The 23,493-nt window shown below is 37.2% G+C and overlaps 1 long non-coding RNA gene across 3 annotated transcripts in view; it reads right to left on the bottom strand.

Annotated features, from left to right (window-relative positions):
• The window catches only part of LOC110256225 (uncharacterized), a 686,264-nt gene that overhangs the window by 405,808 nt on the left and 256,963 nt on the right, over positions 1-23,493 (bottom strand). For 2 of the 3 annotated variants that reach the window (XR_014824955.1, XR_014824956.1), the window contains one exon: positions 3,337-3,576. The exons of the other annotated variant lie outside the window; for it this stretch is intronic. This is a non-coding gene — a long non-coding RNA (uncharacterized LOC110256225). The remainder of the gene's footprint in view (positions 1-3,336; positions 3,577-23,493) is intronic. 3 annotated transcript variants of the gene reach the window in all.

The following is a 23,493-nucleotide window of genomic DNA, read 5'->3' as shown; positions in this document are numbered from 1 at the left end:
TTTGCCAGACATCAGCTACATATGTAGCTCTTGTGTCTGTTTCACCTTTCCCTACCTCATCTTGTTCTGTCCCATTTGCTTCCCTCCTTGTACCTTCTTACAGGAAAGAACCGGGGCAATTTTCTTTACAACATATATAACCACAAAACATACGTTTTCCACTTGGCTCTGGAGTGTTCATGAGTCGATCAAGACCATCTGTGCTTGCATATCCAATATCCCCTAGTCCACCCCACCCCCTAAATCTAATCCTTTCTGTGTAATTTAGCAGGGTCTTTGTGCTACAAAGCCCTTAATAATTTTTAAACAAAATTACCTTAATACATAGCAATTGCTAAATGCAATACGGAAATATTTCTTTTTCTTGCCAGCTATAGATTCCAGAGTCTGCAGCTGCCTTGCACAACTTGCAGAAATCTGTGAGATGCAAACCATATAAGACATACTTCTTAAAAGCTACTCCTTTAGGGGAATCTAGCAACACATCATGCTCAATTCTACAAGAAGTGAATATTGCAAATTATCAGCAAAGTTAATTGCTCAGGGCAAGAACCCAAGACAGCCCTATAATGGTTAATTTCCCCTTGACCCATTTATGGCTGACATCTGATAGGCAAAACTAAGTCTTTCCTGTGGCACCTGATTTCTAATTGTTGACTTTTGCTTATCATCACTGCAAAAAACATTCAAGCATAAGTTCTAGTGACAGATAGGAATCCAGCTGGAGAGTAACACCATCAGAGTATCCTGGAATATGTAATATGTTCATATAACTATAGTCATGGATAAGCTCTGAAGATAAAAAATAATTTTTGTAATCCTATACTTACAAAATTATTTAAGTTTTCATGAATTTTCCAGTGGATTTGGAAATATCTAAATAGTCATTCTTTCAGAAATTCCTGAAAACCCATGAGCTTGCTTCTTGCTCCAATGAACCTGAAATTTTTTGAGTTCTCTGGACCATTCACCAAAGCTGGTTGAACCCTTTGTTGTACATAGTACACTTGGATCGAATCTGAGGTAAATATAACAACAAATCAGGTACACATTTTGGTCCCCAAGAAGCTTACAATCTAGGAGAACAAATAAGAGATGCATACATGTGGTAGCAGATTAATACCCACTCAGAGTTGTCTACTCCCTAATCTCTGGAAGTTGTGAGTCTGTTACCTTACATGAGAAAAGGGACTTTGCAGATGTGACAAAGGTTAAAGACCTTGTGATAGGGGAGATTATGCTAGATTTTATTTGGGTGGACTTAATCTAATCACATGATTCCTTAGAATCAGAGAGAGGGAGATGTAAATGATGAGAGAGATACAAGGTTGCTGGTTTTGCAGATGAAAGGGGGTGGCCTCTGGAAGCTGGAAGAGGCAGGGAAGTGAATTCTCCTCTAGAGGCTCCAGAAAGGAATAAAGTCCTGACCATACCTTGATTTTAGCTAAGGAAGAACTATGTCAGATTTCTGACCTCCTGATTTACCAGCTAAAAAATTTTGTGTTGTTAAGTCACTAAATTTGTAGTAATTTATTAGAGTAGCAATGGAAACCTAGTATGATAGGCATTTTAGATACAAATTAGGAAGTGTCAGATATAGTGTGAGTGGTATCTTAGACGAAGGTCAGCATGACAAAAATGACTCTTTCTCTTTCATCTTTGTTGTTCTTAACTTCAGATTTGTATTCCTTTTGTATTTTTAACAAATAATATCCACCTAAAAACAGCATTATAAAACAGAAAGGTAAGTCGACCATGCAAATGGGATAAATGATTTGTACAATATGGGATGCTGGCAAAAGTGGCTAACCATGAATTAAACATAGTCCACACCCAGGAGGCAGTTTCCAAAGCTGTGACTAATGTGGCTGAAAGTTTCTGGGATCACAAAGATAAATTCATGATAAATCTTAGTGATGGAAATCACCATGCTATCTAAAACATTATTTTTATTTAAAAATTATTTTAATAGCATTCCTAGGGTCTGATACCTTCTTTTGGAAGATTAAAAAAAAAGAAAGAAAGAAAAAAACTAGGCCCAAATATTACCTCCTTTCCTGGAGTCTGCATGGTGAGTCAAGAATGGACTTGGAATTGCTAAAAAGACTCTCATTAAATGGAAAAGATAAACAAAATGAAAAGGAGGTTTAAAAAAAAGAATCTGAGTGGGAGTGGATAGAAATAATACCTTGTATTTGTCCATGCATATTTACACATGATCACACTTAATACTTATAATAATGCTGTGAAAGCCTTATTATCCTTGTTTTACCAAGGAAGAAACCAATGTTCCAGACGTTCAATGACTTATTGCTAAGTAGCAGTGCCCAGACTTAAACCAAGGAGTAACTGGAAAACTCTACCTCTTTTTCCATAATACCATCCAAGAGAAAGATACTATACCAGCCTATAGGCCCCTGGAGGCAAGTGCTACATGCCCAGCCCTTAACAGAATGCCTGCACCCAGGAAGGACTCAAAAGTGACCGTGAAATGAAGGAGGGCAGTCTGGCGAAGGGCAGTCCTCTCTTTGTGCCCCATTACCAAGCAGCTCTCAACTAGAACACAAGATAGCACACATGCTCACAAACTCCTCTAGTTGAGTCTAGGCAGAGGCATTGAACCTTTGAGACAAATGCAAATCACCTATGAATCTTTTAAAAATTCAGATTTCTCAGCAACTCATCTTGCTATTGTAGGACCTAAATAACACCCTTTTTGGAAAAGTCTTACTGTGACTCATTTAATGCCACTGAAATACAGATTTCAGATCATCACAACCCAGAAACCAAATGGTTTTGCTCTTTCTTCTCTTTTCCTATTAAACAAGATATTAAGTAATAAACAAATGATACCTCAAACTTCCCAGCTCTCCTGATACAAGTGAATAAAGTCCTGTGCTATAAGCAGAGCTGGTTTTCCTAGTAACAGGGTGTTCCCGGAGGAATATTGCACATAACTGATGATCCAACTATTGGTGGAAAGGAAACAACGGGCAATTGAACAACCATGCTTGTTGTGTAGAAGAGGTCTGTGTGATTATATGTATAGTCAGAAATTGAAGGCTCATGAAAATAGTGTACCATAAGCTTCTTTCCCATTTCCTTATTCTAAGGGCCCTGTTTTTCTCTGTTATCTAATAGAAACCTAACACGACAAACACTCATTTCTAAACAGAGGTGGAGTTTGAATGGACACTCTGCAAATATTATATGTTCTCCCTCATGGTAACATGTAGTTTATTTTCAGCAAAAGGGGCACATAGATCTGGCTGAGTTAAGAACAATAGTCAGAGTTTATTAAACCCATCTGTTTTCTTTTAAAGGTGAAATTGTTACCTGATGGTGTGCAGGGTTCTCTTAAGTCCATCTCAGAGGGTTAGGCCAGAGACACAGATTTTTGAAAGAGGTCCATCATAGGTTATTTGGATGCACATTAGTATTGATGACCCAAGTTCTGTAATCAAAATCCCCACGTAGGTGAACTGTGGCCAAGCGTTCATTGATCTATCAAGAAGGGATGTGAGTCTTGAATCCACAACACCCTTCACTGTCTTAATGAAGCCATTCCTCTCAGTTCTCCAAAAAAAGAAAAAAGAAAAGGAAAAAAATTGGTGAAATGTAGCAAGGATAATATTATACAAAAAACAAAACAAACTTTTGAAATTGTAGCTAAAACTGGAATAATAGCAAATTATTTTAAATGATCTAATGGTAGAATTTTCTCAAAAGGAGAAAAACAAATGTTCAAGTAGCCTTTTTGCAAGACAGTCCCAACAATGAGGTCAGTCAAGCTAAGTGGCATTTTTCCTTGGAATTCACTGAGGTATTCAGGTCATAATTGGCTGTGGCATTTGGGAAAATTGGGGGGAAGATACTTGGCTCCTGGAAAAGAGGGAAAAATTATCTCAATGCCCCAGAAGCTCTCATTCTAACTCCAGATTTGCAGCAGGATATTTAGAGTTAGAATTTCCAGTAAAGAGGAAAATATATCAAAGCCACAGACTTCAAACAAGGGGGAAGATCAAGGAGATAGTTAAAAAGAAAGAAAAACTCTGGAACAAATAGTTAAAGATAGTTTAATGGTCAAATAAACTAACTGAATCCTAGGAAAGAATGTATGCCATGTCTAAATATTAGGTTGGGGGTGGATGTCTTGGCTTATGATGTGATTACACTTTGTTGAACACAGGTGTACTGAAAGGATGCCACACTCATGAAAATGTTTTATTTATCAATTTTAACATGATAATTCTTTATCAATTCCCTCCTGGGAAACTATACTGTTTTTAAATATTCTTTCCTTGGAAAGACTGAGGATTATTAATTTCTGTAACCCATCACTTAACCATATATTTCAGGAGTACCAACTATGTGCCTGGCACTCTGCCAAGGGGTATTAAAAAACCACAAAAGATGTGAAACATGATGTCTACTCATGTGAAATTTAAAATCTAATTGTGGAAACAGAACTTAAGCACACATGAACATTAAGTACAGTTGTCTGAGACCAGTTATAAGTACAATGTGATATCTGGAATGGGAAGGAGCAATGTGGGCTAGGGCATTTGGGGAAGACCTCAGAGGGACATTGAGCTTGATCTAGTCCTTAATGAATGGCATGGAGGTGGAGGCATTAAGACAGTGTGAAATGAGCTCAGAGGCAGTGGAAAGCTCAGAGGGTACAAGGAAATGAGTATATATACTTGGCCATTGGGCTTGAAGCATATATATTTGAGATTTGGGGTATGAGTCATAGAAAAAGACTGAGGTACAGGGGAATGAACCCAAAGTTTTAAGAATGAATTCTGATTTTGCCACTGTAACCTCGGCTTCCTGTTAATATGGGCTGAAAAGGCAGAAATTTTAGATTTACTTATTTGAAAATGGATCCTGACTTATCAAAACTTGAATACTCAGCCTTATCAAAACTTGAATTTCCTCAAGCCTTTGTGCTTCACAAATCTGATTCTACTGCTGGCCTAGGACCATTTACCCTCTCCCGGATGCACGTCACCAGTCAGAACCGTTAGGCACTTTCCACTGGACAGGATGTTACGGCTTCTCACCTGGAAAGTGTCTTGTTAAGCTAGACGCAGTCCTGCCCCGACACTTTCTTTTTTCCACAGTGCCATCAGACACAGCTCTATAAGCACAATGGGCTTAAGGCAGTGGTTCTCAGATTGGCTAGCACATTAGAATTATCTGTGAAGCTTTTAAAATATTGACATTCAGATCACTGAATCAGAGCCTCTACAAGATGGATCTCAAGTATTAGCATTTTTTAAATCTCCCAGGTGATTTCAACATGCAGCCAGAGATGAGAACTGCAGATTTAAAGCAATTGTCTAGGAGATGCTGCTAGACTGTAATGACTGCCACACTTCAGGCTCCACAAAATTATCTGGAGGGAGAGAGACTTGCTGCTATAGGTTCTGCCACCCAGCTCAGGCATGGGCCCATTCAAGCAACTTCTCTTTAGGTTCTGTCCTTCAGCATGGGTTTCAGACAAACCTGTTCCCCCCTTTGATTGGCTAGTGACTAACTAGAGTCATGTTAGCATGGACCCGCTCCCCCTGATAAATTTTTCTGAAATTCAACAGTCTAAACCCATGAAAGAAGTAGGAATACACACATAACTGACTCATAAACTTCTCACAACCAAGTCAGCAGTTTACATAATTATGCAAAGATATGTTTGTTTCCTTCCTTTTATAGCTCTCCACCCATGTCTTTTTCAATTTGTGGCCAGTTTAGGCCCACTCAAATATAAAGAAAAAACTCAATGTTGCATAGTATCCAGTGAATGGCACTCTTTTAGACATGCATAGAACAGCTGAAGTGTGAGAATTATAACTCAAATTATGTACTCAAACATTTTTTTTTTTTTTTTTTGGTGATGGTTGAGAAAGTATGGTTAAATTCTTTTAGATAATATATGAATAAGCTTTGGATGCATTTGTTAGCCTTTCTGAGCCTCAGCCTTCACATCTGGAAAAAGATAAGATTAGCATCAAATTGCTGGATCTTTAGGATATTATACCTCACTTTTGAAATACCATATATGAAGTACAGCAGGTACAATATGAGAGTGTCTGGAAGTTGATCATTATAAATATAATTTGTAAAAATAGATCAGCTTTTCATTTTAAGCAGGGAAAAAAAAGAGATGAAGGAGAGATGGAAATAGGGGAGAAATAAAATTTGTCTATTTGAATGCTCACTATGTGCCAAAGCCTATGTTAAGTTCTTTATAAATAGGTTATTTCATTAATCTTATACATGCAACAGTTATTAATATGCTCATTTTCATAGATAGATGAGAAACCTGAGACCTAGGGAGTTTAACAGAGAGAAGAAGTGACTAAGCCAAGATTAGAAAAGAGATTTTAGGCAATCTTTATTTGTGAACTTTTCTTGGAATACCTCCACCCCCCCACTTCCCATTAGATGCCTATGGTTTCCACAAAGGTTTCTGACTTTAGGAGGCTGAGAGCCTTGAGAGATTGCCTGTAGGCACTTGCGTTGTGTGTGCGTGTGTAGTTCAGGTGGAGAGAGAGATTCAGGTTGAGTTTACTCTGTTTTTTCATAGTATATTGTCCATTGGTTCATGCAAGACTCATCTAATTCTTCATTTTATTTTTCAATTCTCATTTATCCCAATTTTCTACTTCTATTACTTTCACCCTTCCATGGGCTCCCTTCTAATGTGTTTTTGGCTAACTCTACTTGCATTCTTAGCATAGCTATTTTGATTGGAGTGTGTATGTTGGGGAGGGAGGGAAGGAGAAGGATGAATGGTATGGTGAATATCTTATGTTTCCAACTTTTTTCACTCAATACTCAATATTAATTTGAATGAATCTACTCATGTATACTTTGAGTATTTCTTCTCTTGTTGCATAAGGTGCACTAAATCACAACTTTATGGAGCAGACACCAAGTTTGGCTGCAATACCTCAATGCCACAAGCAACACCATTCCTCTGTAGATTTGTGTGAGACTTTTTCTGGTGTATATACCTACACATGGGATTTCTGGGCCATATGGTGAAGCTACACATTTTTAAAAAATTTTTAAACTTTATTAAAATATAGTTGATTGACAATGTTGTGGTCTTTCTGCTGTACAGCAAAGTGATTCAGTTATATATATATACACATAGTCATTCTCGTATAGGTTATCACAGGATATTGAGTAGAGTTCCCTGTGCTATACAGCAGGTCCCCATTGACCATCCATTCCATATACAATGGTGTACATATGCCAATCCCAAAATCCTAATCCATCCCCTCTGACTTTTCCCCTTTAGTGACTATACATTTTTATTCAAAGTCTGTGAATCTATTTCTGTTTTGTAAATAAGTTCATTTGTATCATTTTTTTAGATTCCACATATAAGTGATATCATAGGATATTTGTATGTGTCTGACTTACTCCACTTAGTATGATAATCCCTAGGCCCATCCATGTTGCTGCAAATGGCATTATTTTACCCTTTTTATGGCTGAGTAATATTCCATTATATATACAAACCACATTCTCTTTATCCTGTTCTCTGTTGATGGAATAATTCACACGGAATGTCTACTGAAGAAGAGGCTATAAATTTTTTAAATGAGTACTGCTCACTAAAATGGCCTGCAGCAATCTACTTGTCCCTGCCATAATCTCACACAGCCTCTTGCACTTGGTACTAGCTGAAGAACATGTTATCTTAAAATAACACTCACCTCTATTAACATTAAGACCTAAAATAGAGAGTAGGTCCAAAGAAGGCCAGTTTATAAATGAAATCCAGTTCTTTTTTTTTTTTTTTTTTTATTTTCCCACTGTACAGCAAGGGGGTCAGGTTATCCTTACATGTATACATTACAATTAGATTTTTCCTCCACCCTTTCTTCTGTTGCAACATGAGTATCTAAACAAAGTTCTCAATGCTATTCAGCAGGATCTCCTTGTAAATCTATTCTAGGTTGTGTCTGATAAGCCCAAGCTCCCGATCCCTCCCACTCCCTCCCCCTCCCATCAGGCAGCCACAAGTCTTTTCTCCAAGTCCATGATTTTCTTTTCTGAGGAGATGTTCATTTGTGCTGGATACTAGATTCCAGTTACAAGTGATATCATATGGTATTTGTCTTTGTCTTTCTGGCTCATTTCACTCAGGATGAGAGTCTCTAGTTCCATCCATGTTGCTGCAAATGGCATTATGTCATTCTTTTTTATGGCTGAGTAGTATTCCATTGTGTATATATACCACCTCTTCCGAATCCAATCATCTGTCGATGGACATTTGGGTTGTTTCCATGTCCTGGCTATTGTGAATAGTGCTGCAATGAACATGCGGGTGCACGTGTCTCTTTTAAGGAGAGTTTTGTCCGGATAGATGCCCAAGAGTGGGATTGCGGGGTCATATGGAAGTTCTATGTATAGATTTCTAAGGTATCTCCAAACTGTTCTCCATAGTGGCTGTACCAGTTGACATTCCCACCAACAGTGCAGGAGGGTTCCCTTTTCTTCACAGCCCCTCCAGCACTTGTTATTTGTGGGAAATCCAGTTCTTAAAACAACCTTGTTTGATCTCTTCACAATGAGAGATTGAAAACAGTTCAGAGGTGTGTTTTGCATCTCTGCTAAAGGAGAGGACATTGCATGCCCTCCATTTGGAAGGATAGTCAGTGCTTTAATTTAATGGGAAGACTTGAAGCTTGCTTTTGGAACCACTGTGGACTGCAAAAATATTTTTTACATGAGAGAGTGAGATGAGCACTAGTGCCTTGGGCCCTTAGCGGCCTGCCAAGGACAGAATGCGGACATCAGAGTTTCACCTCAGGATGTGGACCTGACAAAGCTGAACGGCTGTGGTGGAAAAGAAGACAGAGAGAGCCCATGACCTCACAGACCTCACAGGATAATGGGGAGGACAGAAGGCAAACAATAATTACAAATGACACTTGTGAGTTAGATTTAAGTATTTTCACTGAAGTGGACCTCTAAAACATCTGGAGCCTGATTCCATGGGATCTGTATTTCCTGGGCTCTTATCACCTAATTTAGAAGCCTTTCCCAACTCCCTTGTCTGCAAGAAAGATAAAGTCCCTTGCTGATGTAAACCACTTTCCAACTCAGTATATCCAGGGCTTTTCTCTTTTTATTTAAGCAATAGTCTTTTAATTTGAATTTGTCTGGCATGTCCAAATCCATCTTTTTGGCTAGAAAATTATTCAAAGATTAATGGTCCTGAGAGAAATAATGTTCTTCATACTAGATTTCTGAGGAACTATTCAATCTCTTTCTTAATTCGGCAGTGAGAATGATGAGCTGCAACAAAAGTAACCTTGACAGGAATTGTCCTCATCTGTTATTTTTTTCCTATATCTCAAGAGGATTTGGTGGGCTCTTGAACTTTCCCCTTGAGCTAAGTAGTTGGAAAGTACTTTGATTCCTGGCAATTTACCCAGTAGTCTGATAAATGTGACTTAGCTACCTTAGTTCTGGTTTGTGGGAAACAGCATAATTTTCTACGGTTATTTTGTACATTGTTACAAAACAGAAATTTTTTCTTTCATTATGTATGGGCTCTGTAGACAGGAAGGATTGTGAAGGAAAAATTATATGGTAACAACAAATCTGATTGACTCCTGGGATTTTAAGTATGACAGGCAGTGCTTTTCTCTCCACATCATCAATTTCATGGTGTTTAGAAGTAACTTCTAGCTTTTAAAAGTCTATTAGAAAATACTGGTGTGTAACCTACTGCTGATACGTCATATGCAATAAATTTTAACAAAAGGGCTGCTGACTCCCTACATGATATATGGGTTATTATCTGTGTTAAATGAAACAAATACAGGTGCTTTATATTTTACTTTGTATAACTGAAAGTCTATACCAAAAGATGTATTGAGATTAAGGGAACTCTAGCATTGTTTTTTTAAATGGCTGTCTTAATGATTAATATAATCATGCTAAATATGAAGCTGAGATGATCTGGTGATGATACCAGTAAGCGTCATTGGACACTTCACTTTAGGCACTACATCACTTGCTCATGTGTTTCCAAATTAACAAGTAGTTATTGAATACTTAATATATGATGGGCACTCTGCTGAATGCTGAGACAATAATGGCAAGACCGAAAGGGTCCCTAACCAACAGAGAAGACAGAATCCAAACAGAAAAGAAGAGGTGATTATAAGAAGAAGTGATTATAAGAGGTGATTCCAACATTTGGAATGTTGTAATAACATAACAAGGCCCTATGGGAAAATAGAAGGAGAAATAGACTAAGGGACATGAGGATAGAGGAAAATTATGTTTAAGCTGAGACCTGAAGGATAAATGGGAGTTATACAGGAGAAGAGAGAACAGGAGTGACTTAAAAGCAATGAGAACAAACTTTGGGAAGATTACAACTAAATGAAATATTATAGCATATTCAAGAACCTAGATGAGTCCTGGTTTCCTTGAGCTGTGTGTGCAATGAGAGGAGGTTGTAGGCAGTGACCATATTATAATAGTCTTTTGAAATTATGTTTGAGATTTTGGAATTTATCCTAAACCATTTAGGTTATATTATCCTCATTTAACAGATGAGAAAATCAGCTTTGAGAGGTTAAATATGTTCCTAATTATCCAGGAAGTAAATGGTCAAAGACAGGTTTTTAAACAAGTACTGCCTACCTTCAAAATCCATGATGTTCACCTGTTAATTTATGGCCTCTCTTCCAATCTACACAAAGCTTAGCCACTGGGTGGCCTTATCCTGACCAAGTATAAATTCAGAGAAACTTTGATCCAATATTCAGACATGATTTTTTAAAGATTAAGTATTCATTACTGTCACCCAAAAAATTCCAGAGTGGGAGGAATTTCTAATTATACATCAAGGTAAGGATTCATATCCCTTTTTCTACCTCTTTTGGCCTCAGTAACTCCTATGCTTGTAACTTTTTCCCTAAGTCTCTTCTCCTTTCACTGTAAACACAGATGCTCTGAGCTTTGTCCATATAATCACTCATACTTCATTTCCTCATCCTCACTGTAAACTTCATCATGTTTTTTTTTAGCTAGTAATTCTCTGTCCATTCCAATGTCAATTCATCCATCATCTACAGATGCTCCAGTTCTTTCCTCTAATTGGCAGAGGCAATTAAATTAGATGGAACTCTCTCTGACCATTCTCTGTTGGAGGACATACCCAGCAAAATGATCTTGGCTGAGAAGAATGTAGGTATATCTTAAACCTTATAGCTTCACGAAAGAGGTGTATGTATAGGGTGTAGCATAAAGCCCAATATCCTGGAAAAAGGGCTGTTTCTCTGCAAAAACAAACACCAATTCCTGGGGTGGGAATCATATTGGGGATCTAGCCAGCCACTAAGTTTTCCTTAGTGCCTCTGCCCCAGAGAGAAACAGCAAGCCATCCTCACATTCACTAAATTAGAAAAAAGTTTCCCCTGAAATGTCTCAACAGAAAGGCTTCAATTTGCTGAACATATCACCACCAATTTCCTGGAGAAAAAATTCTATGCCATCATTTACTGTCCCATGCACACCTATTGATAAGAGCAGATAATAGAATCATTTAAGTGGACACGATTGCTTGTGGGAAGATTGTGGTATCAAATAAATAAAATAGTGGAAGCATAACTAATGGCAGAAACAGAAGGAAAATCTAATAAAAATATTACATATAAAGCACTTTTGGACCAAAAAAAATTCTTTAGAATTAATTAGATAAATTGAAAATAAGTTGGCTATCACCAAAAAAAAATTAGGTTGTATAATTTAGAGTATACATCACAAAATGTTAAGAAAGGAAAATCATAGGTGAAAACCTAAGAGCTATAAGAAGAGAAAGAAAAAATGTGGTAAAAGTGATAAAGAAATATTAGAGTGTAAACTTCATGAGGACAGGTATCTTGTACATCTTCAGCATTGCCGGTACTTAAAATGGTGCCAAAAACACAGTCAGTGCTCAGTGAATGAATGAGGGAAGAGATGAATAAAAGAAAATTACCTAAGCTGAAGATTTAAAACATACATTACTAGATGAAGTAGACCTGATTTTCTCTGTTCCTCTCTGGCACATAAAACTATAAACCCCGGAAATGATAGAAGGTACAAAGAAAAGAGAACTCTAAAAGGTGGGGAGAAAATGAGCTAGTTTGGGAGCCTAGGAATGGAGGAAAGACACAGTGCCAGGATGGCTTCCATCCCCACACCCAACGGAAGCCCAATGTTTCCTGATTCCCAACCTAGCAAAACAAGGCAGCTGAGGTAGGAGACCCTATGACAACATCAAGTGAGCTGACCCCTTAGGGAAAGGTGATGGATTAGAAACTACACCAAAAGTATGGAGCCTGGAGAAGCATTCTCCTTCCATGCAGAGCCTGGTATTTCTGTTATGCAGTAGACATTAAGTGAAACCAGCAAGAGACTCAGCCTACTCTGGGAAGCCAATTGCCAGCCTGATCTGGGAAGCCCTGAGAATCTCCTATCCCTGCCAGAGATAACAGGACAATCAGGAGGTATCAGCCCACATCCCCTGAGAAAAACTCAGCAAACTCATCTTGGGACATCCCTTCTCTACCTTTAGGCAGTACTAGTCAGAGCAATACATGCCCCAGAATCAAAAGGTCAACTAAGTAGAGCAAAATAGAACCACAAAGTTTCTAAATATAAAACTATCTTTAGAATCACAGTCCACATACACCAAACCTTGTGTGATAGATCCAAACAGGGTACTTCTTGCAAAAATAAAAGATTTAAATAAAATCTAGTGTCCTCTAATATAACAGATCAAAAAATCAAGAATATAATAGAAAATCGCCAACCAAGGAATCAAGGAAACAACCTGAATGAGAAAAGACAATCAACTGAAACAATGACGACAACAACAAATGATATGAATCTGATGTTGGAATTATCTGACAATTACAAAGAAATTTCATAAAAATGCCCCATCCATCAAAAATCTCTTAAAACAAATTTTTAAAACAGTAAATATTAGCAAAGGATAGGACTTATAAAAATAAACAAAATGAAAGTATAAAGCTGAAAAATGCCATAACAAAAATAAAAACTGAATCAGCTCAATGGTAGAGTGGAGATGACAGAAGATAGATTCAGGGAACCTGAGGACGAAACAGTAGATGGGTTATTCATATCACCTGAACAACAGAGAGAAAATAAACCAAAGAAACTAACATTTTTAGGGACTGGGGAGACAATAAGAAAAATCAACATTCATATCATTGTTGTTCCAGAAGAAGAGGGAAAAGAAAATGAGATCGAAAGAGTATTATTTTTAAAAACAGAAAGAGTATTAAAGAAAACATCGCATGAAAATTTTCCAAATTTGATGCAAGACACGTCCTACAGTTTCAATAAACTGAACAAATCCCAAAAAGTATAAACTCTATGAAATCCATACCAATACATATCATGAACTTTTTAAAACCAATGATAAGGAAAAAAAATCTTGGGAGCAACCAGAGAGAAACTACACATTATCTATAGGTGAGAGGAATATCAACTTAAATAACAGTGGGTTTCTTATTGAAAATCAGGAAGCCATTAGGTGTTACAGTACTTTTTACATGCTAAAAGAAAAAAAGGATAAGATGTAAATTCTATATCTTTAGAAATTTCTATTCAGGAATAAAGGGGAAATAAAACATATTCTTAAGTAAGAGAAAAGTAAAGGAATTTGTTACAAGCAAACCTACTGTTAAAGATTTGCTAAAAGAAATCCTTTAAACAAAAGAGAAAGAATCAGAGTTTCTACTGTGGCTCAGCGGGTTTAGAACCCAACTTGCACCCATGAGGATGTTGGTTTGATTCCCAGCCTCTCTTAGTGGGTTAAAGGATCCAGCATTGCCACAAGCTGCGGTGTAGTTCACAGCTCATGGCTTGGATCTGGCATTGCTGTGGCTGTGGCATAGGCTGGCAGCTGCAGCTCCTATTCAACCCCTAACCCGGAAATTTCCATATGCCATGGGTGTGGCCCTAAAAAAGAAAAGAGAGAGAAATAATTAAAAGAAAGAAAGAAAGAAAGAGAGAGAGAGAGAGAGAGAAAGAGAAAGAAAGAAAGAAAGAAAGAAAGAAAGAAAGAAAGAAAGAAAGAAAGAAAGAAAGAAAGAAAGAAAGAAAGAAAGAGAAAGAAAGAAAGAAGAGAGAGAATTCAAAGAAACTTGTTTTTTTCAGTCAGTATAATTCCTTGAAGAGTCATCTAAGTTGTTTATATCAACTGTTCATTGCTTTTTTATTGTCGAGTAGTATTTTATCATAGGTGTACGCTATAGTTTGTGTAACCATTTGCCTGCAGAAATGAGGAGTTTGGTGATTACCAGGAGTCAGAGTTGGGGAGGGGAGCTGGTACAAAAAGGAGAAAGGTGTGGTTATAGAAAGGCAAGAGGAGGAATTCTTGTAGCTTTGGAACTGATCAGTATCTTGACTGAAATGTGGATACATGAGCCAACACGTGATTTAATTGTATAGAATTTAATACACACAAACACACATATATACACACAAAATAGAAGGGTTAAAACTGGGAAAGCCAGATGAAATGGATACATTATATCAATGTCAATGCTGTAACATTATCCTATAGTTTTGCAAATTCAAAATTGGGGAAAATTTGGTAAACTATGTACTGGATCTCTCTATATAAATCTACAAAATTATACCAATTAAAATCTCATTTAAACAAAAAGATAAACTACTGCTGGCCTCTTAGGTGGCTTCCAATGAATCTGCCCCTGGGATTCATTCCTTGCAGAGGTGGTAAAAGACACCATGGCCTCCACCTTAGTTTTCTCTGGATCCTGAACTTCAGGGAGGCCACCCATTGAGCATCAGATTTCCCATCTATTATAATGGAAAATAAAAGGGAGAGTATTATAGATTTGCTAACTAGAAAAAAATACAATTATAAAGATTTTTTTGTGTGTGTATTTTTAGGGCCCCACACGTGGCATATGGAGATTCCCAGGCTAGGAGTCAAATTGGAGCTGAAGCTGCTGGCCTACACCACAGCCATAGCAACGCAGGATCCGAGCCACATCTGTGACCTACACACAGCTCATGGCAATTCTGGATCCTTAACCCACTGAGTGAGGCCAGGGATTGAAACTCTGTCCTCATAGATGCTAGTCAGATTCATTTCTGCTGTGCCACAATGGGAACTCCCAATTATAAAGATTCTTATCCTTTCCCAAGATTTCCTTCATTATCGGATCCCGCAAGGATTCAAATAATACATGCCCTTTCTCCATCTATATTCTAGTTGAAGCAATTTCATGAGAAAACACCCTCTCCAAGACAATTATATGCTAACTCGCTAGATATTGCAAGTGTTTATAGAAGATAATTGTGAGCAATGAATTTTGTGGTAGTCATAGTGAAATCTGAGTAAAATGTTTTAACATTGTTAAAAATTATAATATAGGAAAAAATACAATATAAGCAAGAATTTATACCATAAAACAGACATTCTACGAGGGGAGAAAATATATTAACAAGGAAGCAAAATACTACTCCAGCAAACTCAGGGGCTGAAAGGATTTATTTGGACCTAAAGGTCTGACTTCTGTGAGCATGGTCAGGTCTGGCCAAAAAAGTACAGTGGGTAGGGATTATACCATGACTTAATTTGATACACTCTGTAGAGAGAACTACAAATAAGTAATTGAAGACAAAAAAGCAATCACCAGTAAATCACAAATCATGCTTCCCAATTTATACGGAAAGAAAAGGAACATTTAAAAAAAATGAGAAGGTATTTGCTTTAGATTTCACATCAAGGCAGAGATGAGTCTCCACAAAACCCATGTATTTTTACATTATTATTTGGCCTCTATCTATCATCCCTACAAGTGTATCCTGAAACACTACAAGTTAACAAGTATCTATCTTGCTTTTTCATCATTTCCAAGATCAGAAAACAAAGCAAATCTTAACAACTTAACCCCCATAGCTTCAGTTGGCACTGAAAAATGTTAGGATTATGCAGCAACAAGAATAAAGGAAAAAGAAAGAAATGACAATTACATTTCATGGCAATAATCACTGACAAAAAGAAAAATGTATTAGATATTAGAAAAGGACATCTGATTCATTTAATAACCACCCAGGAGACCAAGAAGGAGGAAACTCAGGGAATCTGTGATGTTCAAGAATAATTCAGATCTTGGGCCCTTTGATATTTATTGTATATATTTTCCCTCCCTTTTTTATGTTGCTAATAAAATAATAAGCAGCTCTAAAGAAATGATTTCTTAGAACATAATTTTCAAATGGTATTTCTAACACTGACTAGTAAGGAATGCTGCCACAAATGAACCTGGAAATCTGAGAGCATGTTGGTGAGTAAATTAGGTTTGAAAAATATTTTAAAGAAAAATTATCTTCTTTAATTAAAACTTTATTTTTGGAAAAATCTATCCCTCTTTCAGGAGAATGGTACCTCTTTCAGGATGTTTCTAAATGTTCTGTGACAGAAATATCCTTTTCCCTCCCACAGTGCAGTATTGGTCCTTTCCCCTAATGATACCAAGTGTTGTGAATGAAGTTTAATGAAAAAAATAGAATTTGAACCAGGAACATCCAAACCAAGAACAAGTACAATTGCGTGCTGTTACAACTGAAGTTATAGGTATAGGAAACTGAAGTATTTCTAACCTGCCATGTGTGTGTGGCCATCACTTTGAAGTTTCCGAGAGAAAAGTCTCATGCTGAGATTTGGACCTTTCCATTTCAAAGCCAGTCAGAACAGTTTTTCAAATGATAAGTTTTGAGCACCAAATACCAAAAGACTGAAAAAAGCTAGAGGCACTGGATAACAGGAAAAAGATGAAAGACCCAATTCAAATGGCTGGCCAAATAATGACTAAGGAGAAATAACAACCATCTGCAAATATTTGAGAGAATTGTGGAACAAGAAGGGAAGAGAAATTTCTCTGAGTTATCCAAAGGGGTATAACTGAGAAACGGGATCAAATTGAGCAAAGAAAAATGTAGGCAGAGTATGAGGGAGAAAATGACCACGTAATGGGATCTGTCAATCTGTGGAAGAGTCATTCACAGGAAGTGGTGGAAACCCCATCACTTGAATCATTTTCAGCTAAGTGGAAAAATTGCTCTATTAAAGAGGACTATCCAACCCTGGAAGAAGAAGGACTTGATGAGCAATATGTCTTTTCCATCTTTAATTTCTATAGTTTTGGAAAAAAAAAAAAAAGAAAAGGAAAACTGAAAAAAGGAGCAACCTGGTGGAATATCTTGGAGGAAAAAAAATTTAAATCTAGAAACCACAAAAGAGCAAATATGAGCAAAAGAACAAATGGGAGAGAAAACCCACTAAAACATATCAGTTTCAATAAATATGTAAAAATTTAAAGTAAGGCTGAAGAGGGAATGACATCAAAGAGGAGTTAGGTATTTATTTAATGACTTTTGTTTTCTATGCACAATAAAATACCAGATTCATCTCAACTGATCCCTCTTAAGTAACTGAAGGATTATCATGATTATCCCTGAGTTAGACTAACACAGTTGTGTTTCTCTAAAACCCCAGCAAACCTAGATACTTTAGAATGATCTGGGTGATCCCATCAATCATCTGGCATGGCTGGACCCCAGAAATACTGGTTAGGCAAAGAGGTAGGCTGATCATAATTAAATAGTATATAACTAAATACATAAATATATAAGTTCTATAAATGTATATTGATCATTGACCATAGGTAAAGTACAGTATCAGATGATGTCAGGAATACAAAAATACATAAAACGTTGCCATTTTTCTCCTTGAGTTTTGAGTCTATTGGAAAAGACAGGCAGATTGGGAAAGTTCGTAGGTCTGTGGGTTATAAGCACCAAGGCTCCTCCAAGGCTTTTCCTTGGACTGGCTCTTTCTCCTTACTCCTGCTCAATGCCTCAGGGATTCAGTCTTCTTTTCTCTTTTCCTAGTAGCTGTTTCCACTCACTCTATCCTCTCTTCACAAACCCAGCTTCCCCATTTTTCAAAAATCTTTTTAGGGCCACATCCACAGCATATGGAGATTCCCAGGCTAGTGGTCAAATCAGAGCTTCAGCTGCTGGCCTACATCACAAACACAGCATGTGGGATCCAAGCCTTGTCTGTGACCTACACCACAGCTCACGGCAATGCTGAATCCTTAACCCATTGAGTGAGGCCAGGGATTGAACCTGTATCTTCACAGATAGTTCACGACAGGAACTCCCCAGCTTCCCCATTTCTTACTGCCATGAGGAAGAAGAGTCAATCCCTTTCACTTTCCAGATTTAATCAGTAGTAGAGCATCAACAGGAACCCATAAAAACAACCAATATCTATTATGTACTTATTGTACAGCAGGTACTGTGCTGAGTCATTAAAATGCACTGTTTATTTTAATTCATACCAAGATTCTATGAGTAATTATATACATGACATAGATTATTCAGTTAAGGCTAAGGGATGTTAATGATTTGTCCAAGATCAAACAGTAAGGAAGCAATGGGTCTATGATATGAGCACATATTGCTAGGGACTGATTTGTGTGTTCCCAAATCTATATAGTTGTGTTCCCAAATCTATATGCTGAAGCCTTAATCTGCAATGTAACTCTATTTAGAGTAGGGCCTTTAGGGAGGTAATTAAGGTTAAATTAGGTCATAAGGGTGAGTCCTAATCTAATAGGATTTGTGTCCTTATTAAAAAAAAAAGAAAAAGACACCAGAGATGTGTCTTTTTCTCTGCAGGCAAATGAGGAGGGTCTACAAGCCAGGAAGGGTCTACAAGCCAGGAAGATAGTCCTCACCTGAAACCAATCCTGATAGCATCTTGATCTTGAACTTCCAGCCTCCAAAACTGAAAAAATAAATTTATGGGTTTAAGCCACCAAGCCTGTGGTATTTTATTACAGCAGCCTATAGCCTTTTCTTTCTTTTTTGTCTTTCTGTCTTTTCTAGGGCTGCACCTGCGGCATGTGGAGGTTCCCAGGCTAGGGGTCTGATCGGAGCTGTTGCCACCTGCCTACGCCAGAACCACAGCAACATCAGATCTGAGCCCCACATCTGCAACCTACACCACAGCTCACAGCAATGCCAGATCCTCAACCCACTGGGCAAGGCCAGGCATTGAAGCCACAACCTAATGGTTCCTAGTCGGAGTTGTTAACCACTGAACCACAATGGGAACTCCTATAGCCTTTTCTTTAAACCACTTCTCTATTCTATGAATTTTTATTCACTAGGTTTCTGCATACATGTTGTTCTTTAGGAAAGCAAAAGTCAAAATATAAGAATATTAATTTAAAGATTAATCCCCACTCAAACATCTTTCTCCATTTAGTAATTACTCTATTCTTTTGCCCATTCTAAGAAACTATATCTTATCAGTTTGTGAGTGATTATACAATCTTGTAAGTATAAGAAAAAGCTACTAAATAATCACAGGTAATGCTATTGACAAATAATGACCTGGAAAACAGTCCAGTTTAAAGTTGATGAAAATAAAGGCAAGAGTGATGCCAGAATAAATACTCTAAAAGAAAATGGTCTTGAACAACATATTGTAAAAGACCATAGGGAAAAATTGATAGTTGAATATTTCTTTACAATAAGGACACTTCATGTCCTTAAATGTCAAATGTAGAAAGAAAAATGTCATTACATTATATCAAATCATTTCATCTGGTTTCCCTACAAAAAAAGAAAACTTGTTTTATATTTTATTTCTTCCTAATATTAGCACATGATTTAAGTACATTTAATTTAATAACCTAATTATATTACTTGGTTTTACAAATATACTTTTATAATTTTTAGTTTTATTTTTCAATATAAGCTTCAACAAATCTTTCACTCACTGATAAGTGTGAATTTTTGGTCCCTGTTAAAGTAAATTCACTTTAGGTAGCCTTTCAACAGAACTTGGTTATAAAGTTTATAAAACTAAAACGACAAAAGTTATTTCGTTTAGAGTTCTCCATTTACTTAGATAATAAATTGAAGCTTCTTTAGTATGTTGCCTGTATTTTATTTCTAAGCAGCAGATTTAACAGACAATCTCCATCTCTTCTCTTCTGGTTTTTGTGACTATAAAAGTAATAACAGCCAACAAAAGATAAAGTTTTGAGTTTAAGTCCTAAATTCAATGAACAGTTCTACAACTTTTATTTTGGTTGACCCTTTGATGAAAATCCAGCTACCAAAGTGTGGCCTATGTTCTCCAGTGAGACAGTTGTTCAGAATAAATATGAGTCCAACAGACTTAGAGTGGAAACAGTTTTAAGAACATAAGAGAATGCTATTTGGAAGTCATCAGTCATCATTATTATTAGAAAGCATTCATTATGTGTACATTTATGGAACAAATATTTATTCATGATGCCAAATAGGAAAATAAAAATTAATGTCCCAGGAAAATGTTGCTTTGGCAAGGTTTCTAATTCAATTTAGTATCCTGAGTCCTTGAAATATCATCTAAGATTCATCAAGGGAGCCTACCTTTCGAAGAAGGTGTCATCTTTCAACCAGCAGTCTGAAGCAAGATGTCTAACAGACTGAAATATCCTTTCCATTTGTGAAAGCTTCAAACCTCTCCACACTCAGGGATTTATGACTATGTCTGATATATTCAATCATTTCCCCTGTATTTTTCCTGGCACAATGTTGAAAGGGTGATTTAAACATTAAGATTTTGTGTCATTTAGAGTAAAGGCAGTCAGTTTGTTGTCAGAAAGGTGTGATTTGGCTGCCCTCTGGCTAGTAATGAGTTCTTTCCTGTTTAGCGACAAGGCAAAAAGAAAAAAGTGAAGAGGACCAGGGAACAGCATTATTGAATCAACTCTGAGCAAAGGTTTAGGGAGCAATTCATGGTACGTGTGTGACAGCAAAGAGGTAAGAAAGCATCAGTTTTAGTGTCAGATAGACCTGAATTCTGGTTCTGAATCTCTGTACCACTGTATAAACTTTGATGGAGTACATATCTACTCCTAGCTTCAGCTTTCTCATCAATAAAATGAGAACAATAATAGGGTTGTTGTACGATTGAATGGGGTTTTATTTATATATATATACTTGTGTGTGTATATATATACATATATATATGTGTGTGTGTGTGTGTGTGTGTGTAAGTAAGCACAGAGTTGACATATGGCAGACAGGTCAATAAAATTGTAGATTATTATTATCACCAAAATATTTTATAAGAAATAAGTAAAAGTTGGGAAGTTCCTGTCATGGCTCAGCAGTTAACAAATCTGACTAGCATCCATGTGGATGCAGATTGGATCCCTGGCCTCGCTCAGTGGATTAAGGATCGGGTGTTGCTGTGAGCTGTGGTGTAGGTTGCAGACGCGGCTTGGATCTGATGTTGCTGTGGCTGTGGTGTAGGCCGGCAGATGTAGCTCCGATTGGACCCCTAGCCTGGGAACCTCCATATGCCATGGGTACAGCCCTAAAAAAAAGAAAATAAATAAGCAAAAGTCATTTTTTAAGCCTCCTAACAACTTAATAACTCTAAAAATATGACAGGTAAAATTTGCATCAACATCACAGTGTGGGGTGCTTATTAATAATGCTCATTCTAGCTCCCATACAGATCTCCTTAATTTTCTTAATTCATTTATCTATTGAATGAATTAACAAGTATTTCTGGACCCTCAATGACTGCCTGTCACTGTCTGGCTTTGGGGAAACAAGGATAAGACAGACAACTTCCCTGCCATTATAGAACTTATATTCTGGTGGGGAGGACACAAGTAAATAATAAGCAACAAAATCAACAGACTATAGTAAGTGTTATAAATTAAACAGCCTGATAGTATAGAACATAATCTGGGAAGGTTACTTTAGGTAATATGGTTTGGTAAAAAAACCTGTTCAGTGGAGGTAACATATGAACTGAGACTTGAAGGAGGAAATTGAGACCACCATGGAAAAAGCTAGGGAGAAAGTATTCCAGGCAGAAAGATTTAAAAAAAAAAAATCCAATAGCCTAGAAGTGTGAGGTCTTGGCATGTTGATAAAAGATACCAATGTAATTGGTATGTAGTGAAAGAAAAGATATCGGAGATGTCAGAGAAGAAGGAAATTACCACCTTTGTACCACACAGATCCATTTTCTACCTACTATAAATTCTTCTCATCTGGGAACAAATTTTCCAGAATTTTGTTGGTCTCTTTTTCTGAGGAACTATATAAGGGTTGGTTGATGGGATAAACAACAGGCCCCACCATACTGCTATCTCAAGACAGCAACTGATACTCATCATTTCTCTCCTCCACCAACCATTCTAGATTCACCTTAGTTAACACTTGTGGCTTACTTGGTGGGCGACCCAGACCTTTATTCATGAGGAATCTTAAATCCCTGGTTGCCATGACTACACTATTACCATCAAAACTGGGCAGGGCTGCAGAGCCAAGGCAAAAGATATCCCTTGGATCATCTGGTTGCCAAATATATTCCTGTTCCCATTGTATAGTAGCCAGTCTACTTCCCCCTAGTGTCCAGGATCAATTATGCTTTCCTGCTGATTTCTTTGCATGGGGAGCACATAATAACTCATGACAGCCACACCTTAAAGTTACATGGGACTTTTATTATATTTCCTAATGAAAGAATTACCCCCTCTGGCCTCTAGCCTCAGAGAAGAAAGTTGTTGGATTGGAAAGCACATTTTCCTCCATGTGGTTCACTGAAAGTGATGATATGTGGGGCTATTCTGATCTCCATACCTTGGTTCATGAACCCACTTATTCAACCTATTGGGGACATAACACTTATGAGATCATTGATCTAGAGGATATCAGCACATTTTTTAAAATAAAAGGCTAAACAGTAAATATTTCAGACCTTGCAGACCATATGGTTTTTGTCGCAACTACGCAACTCTACCACTATAGCATGAAAGCAACCATAGGTAATATTTAAATAAATGAGAGTAATTGTGTTCTGATAAAACTTTTTTAACAACAAAAGTGGCAGGTCAGATATGGCACTTGGACTGCAGTTTATCAGCCCCTGACTTGGGGTGTCTAGTAGATCCTGGAGGATGACATCTCATTCTTGTTGAGTAGCAGAACCTAGCAGATACCAGGGCTGCATAGTTAAAAGGCCATTGCATCATTTTATCAGGCTGGCAACTTCTGGGCATTGGACTTCAGTGACAAGACCCATTATCACACTCCTTTTGTGTAGGTGGAATTTGGGATCTGATTTGATGTTATATGGTATATCTGATTATCTGGTAATCAGATTAAATACTCTGTAGCCCTCAGTGGTGCTGGCCAAGCCTATGTCAGCAGGAATGACAAAATGAATGCTGCCTTATCCAGTGTAAAAGTGGTCCAGTGTAATCAATTTACTATCAGTTGGCTGGAGACCCTTTTCAAGCAATGGGGGTTCAGTATGCAAAGTTTCTCTTGCTGGCAGGCTGGATATTTAGAAGGGGTCATAGTTACATAAGTTTTGAT

This window comes from Sus scrofa, chromosome 13 (assembly GCF_054392235.1).
Source record: "Sus scrofa isolate SSC_HxYL_T2T_F1_AM1 chromosome 13, Sscrofa_HxYL_maternal_Yorkshire_Landrace_v2.0, whole genome shotgun sequence".
In the NCBI taxonomy this organism is placed as follows: Eukaryota; Metazoa; Chordata; class Mammalia; order Artiodactyla; family Suidae; genus Sus; species Sus scrofa.
The sequence above is the reverse complement of the archived record's forward strand: the minus strand, read 5'-3'. Positions and strand labels throughout refer to the sequence as shown.